Source organism: Myotis davidii, unplaced genomic scaffold (genome assembly GCF_000327345.1).
Source record: "Myotis davidii unplaced genomic scaffold, ASM32734v1 scaffold125, whole genome shotgun sequence".
In the NCBI taxonomy this organism is placed as follows: Eukaryota; Metazoa; Chordata; class Mammalia; order Chiroptera; family Vespertilionidae; genus Myotis; species Myotis davidii.
Genome location: NW_006299390.1, coordinates 4,948,745 through 4,956,370, shown reverse-complemented (window position 1 = coordinate 4,956,370; position 7,626 = coordinate 4,948,745). Strand labels below are relative to the sequence as shown.

General features: G+C 42.3%; 1 long non-coding RNA gene across 1 annotated transcript in view; it reads right to left on the bottom strand.

Annotated features, from left to right (window-relative positions):
* Positions 1-3,908: 3,908 nt before the first annotated feature.
* Positions 3,909-7,626, bottom strand: part of LOC107184861 — a 5,081-nt gene continuing 1,363 nt past the window's right edge. Inside the window, exon 2 of the long non-coding RNA XR_001515765.1 lies at positions 3,909-5,258. This is a non-coding gene — a long non-coding RNA (uncharacterized LOC107184861). The remainder of the gene's footprint in view (positions 5,259-7,626) is intronic.

Below are 7,626 nucleotides of genomic sequence, written 5' to 3'. Positions count from 1 at the left end.
TCTGTGCACTGTATTTCTTTGGGGGAGATCAATCAATCAAGAGGAGGCCCGAGCCCATGACACCACTGGCATTACTGCACCTTCTTCCGAAGTGTTCTGGGCAATAAAAGCTTTTCAGGCGCTGAGGATGAATGTTGCCAAGGGCAGCACTGACCTAGAACACTCCAAGTAGTGACTTACCCACAAAACCATCGCAGGCTGATGTTCAAGGTGGTGACTGGCTTCTCACTTCAGAGGTATCAGCTGCCAAAGCAGGATTTTGAGGCCCATTGCTGTTGACTTGAGTGTGAAAATGCTTCAATCTGGGGAACCTCCTGAGTCGGTAATGGTTGTAGTAACTAGTTACCACTCTCCCTGAAAACAAGGCCTTAACCTGTAACTATGTGCTATTTTATTAAGTGCTTATGAGATAGTGTTGTCTGCAGGTAGGCAAGCCTCTGAGAATCCCTTAAATTAGATAAAGGTGGATCAGATCCACAGGAGGCCCATCTCCACATAGTAGCTCAGAAATCTAAGACACAAAAGGAATGTCCGACCCCACTAACCTACAAACCTGGTGTCGAAGCAAGCACTTCCATTTCCTGGCCTTCTTTCCACACATTCAATAATATTCCTAGCTGAACAGCATTAGCTATGGAAAATCCTCCTGAGTCATTTCGTTGCTATACAAAGCAGACCTCCTTTGGCATGTTCCAAAGAGCTGTCTTGCCTTGTGTGAGCACCCAGACTGAGCTGAAAATATTCATTCAATCTTCACTTTTACGCCATCCTATTATTTTTAGCAAGATTGACTCAATTTAAAGAACCTATGATGTGGATAACAAAGACTAAAGAATCAGAATACTTGTCAATAACTTTGTTCTAAAACCATCAGGCAATTTAAATGCGATCCCTAAGGTTCAGGACAGGTTTATAGCTAAGGGTAAAAACTATTCAAGGACAAAATTGAGTGTCAAAATGTGTTCTACAAACACAGCTATAGCACTTAATAAATATGTAATAGCTAAAGAAAAGGAGTTGAGGAAGCTTCTTAAAATGGGGGGGGGGGATGGAAATTTTGGACTTCTACCTGGTGATATAAAGAATTTTCTCTATTGTGAAAGATTTAGTGACCCCTTACACAGGTATCATACAGCCTTCATTATCAGTCCCAGTGTATAAAATGGTGTTTGAAAAGAGAAATAGGGGTATATTTCATAGGCCAAAAGACCGTAAGATCTTAGAGTGAGTGTCTCATTACCAAGAGCACAAATGTGTGGAAAATTATAGATATAAATTCTGAAGTGCATCGATGTTCAATGAGACCCTGAGTACTTGGAGTTCTCATTTTCTCCTTCTGAACTAAATAAAAACAACATTGAGACATTCCTGCGGTGTTTTAAAAGAAGCATTGCATTGATGGTTTTGCTCTGCCAGGTATGTCGTTAGAGGATGTCATCTGGCACCGTCTGGCACACTGTATCCTTGGAACTGATCAATTTTGTTTATCAAGTTCAAATAAATCCCCCCACCCACATCCACCATTTGGGGTGGGAAGGAGGCATTAAAGGTTCTTAGGTACTTTACTACGAGCCGCTAAAACATCATGGAATTGCAGCTCTGTCTGCAACCATTTGTTATGGGCCAAAGCGGATTACAGGAGTAAGTACAGAGCCCTGAGCCATGATTTATGGCAGAGGAAACAGCCAGAGAAAAATTCAGTCAAGCTGGAATGGCCGAGCAATTCAACCGACATTAGCCAAGGTGTGAGCACTGAGTAAAATTTTTAGAAGGAAAGGACTTCAGCCATAGACCTTAGCCCTCCATGCCCTGAGCCAGAGATGAGTTTAAGTTCCTCTCATTCCTCATCTGTGCACTTGTTTGCAGTTTGCGGTGATCATTTCCAGGGAGATGCACTTTACTGATTGGACTGGAAATGTGGTGGGAATTATGCGATTCCATCTCATCTTTTATTTCACAGCAGCTCTTTCTCATCATGTCTTCTCCTTTCAATAAAGGCAGGACACCATACGTTTGGGAGTGACAGGAAAGAATAAGTTAAAAATTGACTTTGAAGCCATTTTTTAAATTTCCCTGCTTTCTCTATATTCACTGGAAATTTCTCAGAATGCCTTAAAACGAAGAACAGAATTCAATGGAACTGTTTATGTTTGAGAACCATCTGTGGGTGGAGCCCTAGGACAAACCACTCCTTTGACCCAAAATCACTGTGGCAAGAAAATTCAGATTACATAAATTTGAGAGGAATGGGGGAGAAATATTATACAAAGGAAAAAACTGGAAGGAAATTCAAACTTTAATAGAGGTGTTTCTTTTTTTCCTGAGTAATGAGAATTAACCCCCAGATAATACACTTTTATATATTATCCAAATCGTCTCTAATATATTATTTTAGTAACCAGGAAACAATGTTTTGAATGAACATGTAGAACCAAGAGGAAGATGAAAGAGTGACTCCAACTGGCACATTTCATCTTGATAATCATACACAGATATATGTATACGTGAGAATATGAATTATATACACAAGGACTTTCGGGCAACTTCTCGGATAGCCACCGTTTTCTCCACCCAGGCTTTCTTCCTGAAGTGCAATTCTTTAAAGTATAAAAAGCAAAGCAATTACCCCAATTTGCATAGCCTGCATTTAGGAGACATGCCAGCGAAGTCATAATAATGGCCACTTAGTTACCCATTTAATTTCAGAGCCTTCATTCCACAATGTCGCCTGGGCAAGGCTCTCTCTCAACTGATTCACTCCTCGAGCCAACAAAGGTTTTGGTGCAAGGCACGTACCTTGGCACTTCGAGGAACAGAAATGTGAATAAACCACAGTTGTTATCCACGAGGCAAGGCCGATACACGCCTCTCAATAAGCAAATATCAGCCAACATGTTCCCGGGAGGAATGGGCCAAGTGCATCTTTCATTGTGAGCTCATGGAAAAAATATTCAAGAATGTGGTGGCCTCCGAGCTGAGCCGTGAGCAACAGTCTGGCTTTTAGGGGGCAGAGGCCCTGGGCAAGGCAGTCAGTCCTCTGCAGTATCAGTGATGGTGGGGGCTTGAGAGTTAAGACAAGTACAGCAATTTGACTGGAATGTAAGGTGTGTGCCAGGAAACAGTGGGCGGGAGGAAAGGCCTACAATTTAGGCCCATAGAGGCGAGACAATAGAGACAATCTGAGCAGTGGGAGGGCGAGAGGGGCTGCAGGTGGAGGAGATCTGACAGCAGGACAGCCGTGCAATGTGACAGATCAGCAGAAATAGGGCCTCGACCGGGGCAACAGTGGAGAGGAAGGCACAGCCGCGGGAGCTGCCAGTTACCGTGTTATTGGGAGCAGGGGAGGCCTGGCTCCCGGGTGGCTGTCTGGCAGAGGAAGGAGATGGAGGAGTCAAGATGGCAGCAGGTTTAGGGCAAATGACAAGTTTATCGTGAGAGAATCCAAGAAGGCTCAGTGGCCTTCTAAAAGGACACATGCCGCCGTGCGGAATCTAGGCTGGCACAATTACAGGCTCACCGGGAGATAATCCCGTTCATTTTCTTCTCCTCAGGCCGTTCCACACCACAGCTTCTGCAGACAGCTGAGCTAGACAGATATCTAGGAAAGAAGACTCCACTGCCATTTTAATTCTACCCCATGTTACCAGCCTTCACGGGAGAATGTGTTATTTGTGGGTAATCTAAATCGTCCTGCTGCAAGCTGTCTTGCTTTCCTATTAATTTGATACACACAGAGCACCTACCAGGCCCCCATTCTGTGGTCTCTGTAAGAAACGCTCATTCTCTGACTAGTCGCTATAGCAGTGTTTACTTCCTGCCAATGGGGTTTGGTCTGTATATTACATAAAGATTGACCAGCAGTTACCTATAGTTATTTATTCAGCGATGCAAAAATATCTTCAAGCTGCTTTATATTTCCACTACATATATTTAATATTTGTTGTAAGCCAACATGCAATATATGACTTTCAAATTACTCAGCCCATCTATGTATTCAATTGGGAAGAACATATTACTAGCATATTCATGATACCATTTCAAGACTTCCTATGACCTAATTATTAATTATATTAATACATACTGATTTTAAAATTATTATCTTTCTTCATTACAGCTTTTCATTTAGTTCTTTCCTGCTTGGCAGATAAGGATGGCTGTAGCGGTCGTGCCATTGGTCTGGAGCTAACTTTCTTCTTTTCAGGGCGATCGTGCGTTATTCGGTCGGGGGAGGTGATTAAAAGCAACATCCCCAGAGGTCCCTGTGGCCCTATGACTTGGCTGTAGCTCGGCGAGCCAGATGTTTGGCCTCAGATGAAGCTGTTGGCTTATACTAGTCCATGGTCACAACCATTAGCCTACAGGAGCCATGTCGAAGGCAATTCAAACCGAGTTGTTAACAGCCTGACATCCATCCCCACTGGGTCTGATACTTGGCGACATTCCTATTTCTGGCCCTTTGAGGTCCCAGAGCATGTGGGGTGCCTCCCTTAGGGTTAAGTTCCTAGCTCCTCAATTTCTCAACGGTGCTCATCATTCAGGCTCTGTAGACACAAGGCTGCCACATCCGGGGCACCAGCTCACCGAGAGGATGCAAAGCTGCTGAATGTCCAACGGAGACATATCCGAACGCTTTCATATTAGGACATAGTACAGGACGGCTGCTGGCAGGGACGAGCTAAGGAAGGGGGATGAAGAAGAGGCGCCACATTTCCCAGTTGGATTTTAAATTCCGTGAGATAAGGCTGCAGGCACCCTGAATGTGCCTAAAGACATGTGCTGCTTGTCTGAAAACAAAACACAACGGGGAAGGCAGAACTCCTGTCCCTTTCCCAACAAGCAGAACTCCCAGACCTTGGGGGCTCATGAGGGTGTTGCCATAGTCACCAAACGTTTTCAATTACAGGAGAAGCCAGCTTGTTTCAGAGTTAAGCCAGAATGCATCAATTACAGAAAAACTGGACAGATGGTCCCAGCCTTATGATGGTTTGACTTCGATTTTTCAATGGTGCAAAAGAGAGACATATTCAGGAGAGGCTGTACTTCGAATTTTGAATTTTGATCTTTTCCCGGGCTAACGAAATTCAGTACTCTCTGGTAATACTGGCCAGCAGCTGCCGGCCTCAGCTCCCAGCCACGTGAGCATGAGAGTAAGCAACAGGGATTCTGCCACGTACCGTGTTGTCAGCATTTTTTAGATACGATGTTTTGTTTGTCGCTTCCCATTATGGCTAGCAAACACCCATCTGTGTTTCCGGCGTCTGGTGAGAAGAGAGGAAGGCAGTAACTCTTGAGGTGAAAAACGTATTGAATTGCATTTTTTACTTCTGATATTTTCAACTTTTGAGATAAGGTTTATCTAGACCAGTGATGGCGAACCTATGACACGCGTGTCAGAGGTGATACGCGCACTCATTTTTTTGGTTGATTTTTCTTTGTTAAATGGCATTTAAATATATAAAATAAATATCAAAAATGTAAGTCTTTGTTTTACTATGGTTGCAAAGATCAAAAAATTTCTATATGTGACACGGCACCAGAGTTAAGTTAGGGTTTTTCAAAATGCTGACACGCCGAGCTCAAAAGGTTCGCCATCACTGATCTAGATGTAACTCCATGGTAAGTCAAATAGCATCCGTACTTTGATCTAGCCCTTGTTCCAGCCAGGAAAGCTTTTGGGGCAAAAAAAAACACTTAAGAAATTTTATAAAAATGTAGTAGCCACGGATGAACTAGCTACATAGCTGCCAAGAGAGCAATTGAGTTTTTCCCTCACACTATTTCCTATGTTCAGGTTAGCAGACAACGGGAAACATTGAGAAATGGGCATGTGATAGTACTGCAGCTTTTTTCTCTTAAAGAAGAAACTCAGACTAGTTTGTGTCTTCAGGGACGTTGACCAAAGAAATGACAAAGCAGGAAGGTCAGTGATCTTGGAAAGTTAAATCATTTCTAACTCATCTATGCTCATTAATTTTAAAACGAAAGTGCATTCAGCCACATCCATGCTCTTTACTGAGAGAAATGCACATAGTTGTAAATAAAATCGGCTCTGATTAAGTGAATCTCCTACCTCAGATGAAAGCAGGGAGAGCTTACCCAGGTGTATGCATAACCATAAAATTGTTGACTGGAACTGTACAGACTCATGAAAATGTCATCGTTATTCAGGTACTTTCTCTCAAAAATGTATTTCTAAGTGATTTTTCTATATTTTCATATCACTCAGTAGAAGACTCTATTAAAGTGCTTAACAAATTGTGCCATATTCATTTTTAAGGTGGCCTGCTCGCTTCATTAGAATGTGCGCTCCATACGGTCAGGAAGAGCAGTGTTTTAATTCATTTCCTTTTCCCAACGGCTAGCACATCGCTCTGCTTTGGGAATAGGAACAGTCCACTCAATGTTTGATTTAATGAATGGATGGATGAAGAAAGTAAAGAAAGTGAAACCCCCCAAGCACAGACCGTTATAATAGCTGTTGCTGTCCTCTATGCCCTGGTCTCTGCCACTTCAATACGCCCTCCAATTTCTAAGGGAGACTTCCCAAATGAAATCTCTTGAGTCCTGTTTTTCATTCACATTTGCCCTTAGTCCCACTTCTAGCAAATGATGACTCGGGGTCAGATTGACTTTGCCATTGACTCTCTGACTCCATCTCTGAGTGGAAGTCTCTATTTGCCAATCACTTCCCCCCTTCACTGAAAAAAAAAGGTTATGTTATCTTACCAGGGCACTAATGCTGTCTTGTTGACCACTGTGTCCTGAGTGCCCACCATCAAATAGTCACTCCAAAGGCATTTGTCAAATGAGAAAATGAGTTAGAGATTTCTCAGTCTACTGCCATACCAACCAGTCCTATACTGATATAAAAAATAAGATAGGAATAGAAAGCTATACTAAATTCTGCACTGACATTGAGGGGTTCACTAGTGACCAGCAAAATGTGACTCTGGAGTCTGAGGACGCCATTGTGTGTGGCTCTTACACTCCTGTCATTCTGTTCCTGGAATGGCTGTGATAACCAACCTGTCCTCCTCGTGTCTATGTTGGAAGAAAATGTCTCTTCTCCAGCTCTACACACACACACACACACACACACACACACACACACCTATTTAAAACAGTAATATGTCCACTTAGAAATAATTCATGACAATCTTACAAAGAAAAGAATGCCCTGGGAACTCTGGAACCTGAAAGGGGTACATTAATAGTACCGTAAATTTTGGTGGGAGAAATTACATTATTTTAATGAATGTTTCTCATAAAATAATGGAATAAAGATGTCCTCCTTATAATAGAAGTACAAGTTATGACACAAATTACCCCCCTTTCTCCCATTTCCCTTTAATCAAGCTACCCTGGGAAGATGAAAGAGCAAAAAGAATGAGCTTAAACTTGAAAGAGATAAGATGTATACCTGAGTAATTGACCTGAGCCATTTATTGTCATTCTTCCTTTTGCATTTGCTTTAGGCTAGAGTTTGGCAAAAATCAAACTTAGTACAAGTAATAGTTATAAGTAAGGTATATCAGTTTTAAAGTTTTTGAGTCTGAAACTTAAGGTTTATTACCTCTCAGTATGTTGTAGATTTCTGTATCCTACAGAAAAGCATTGTCAAAAAAA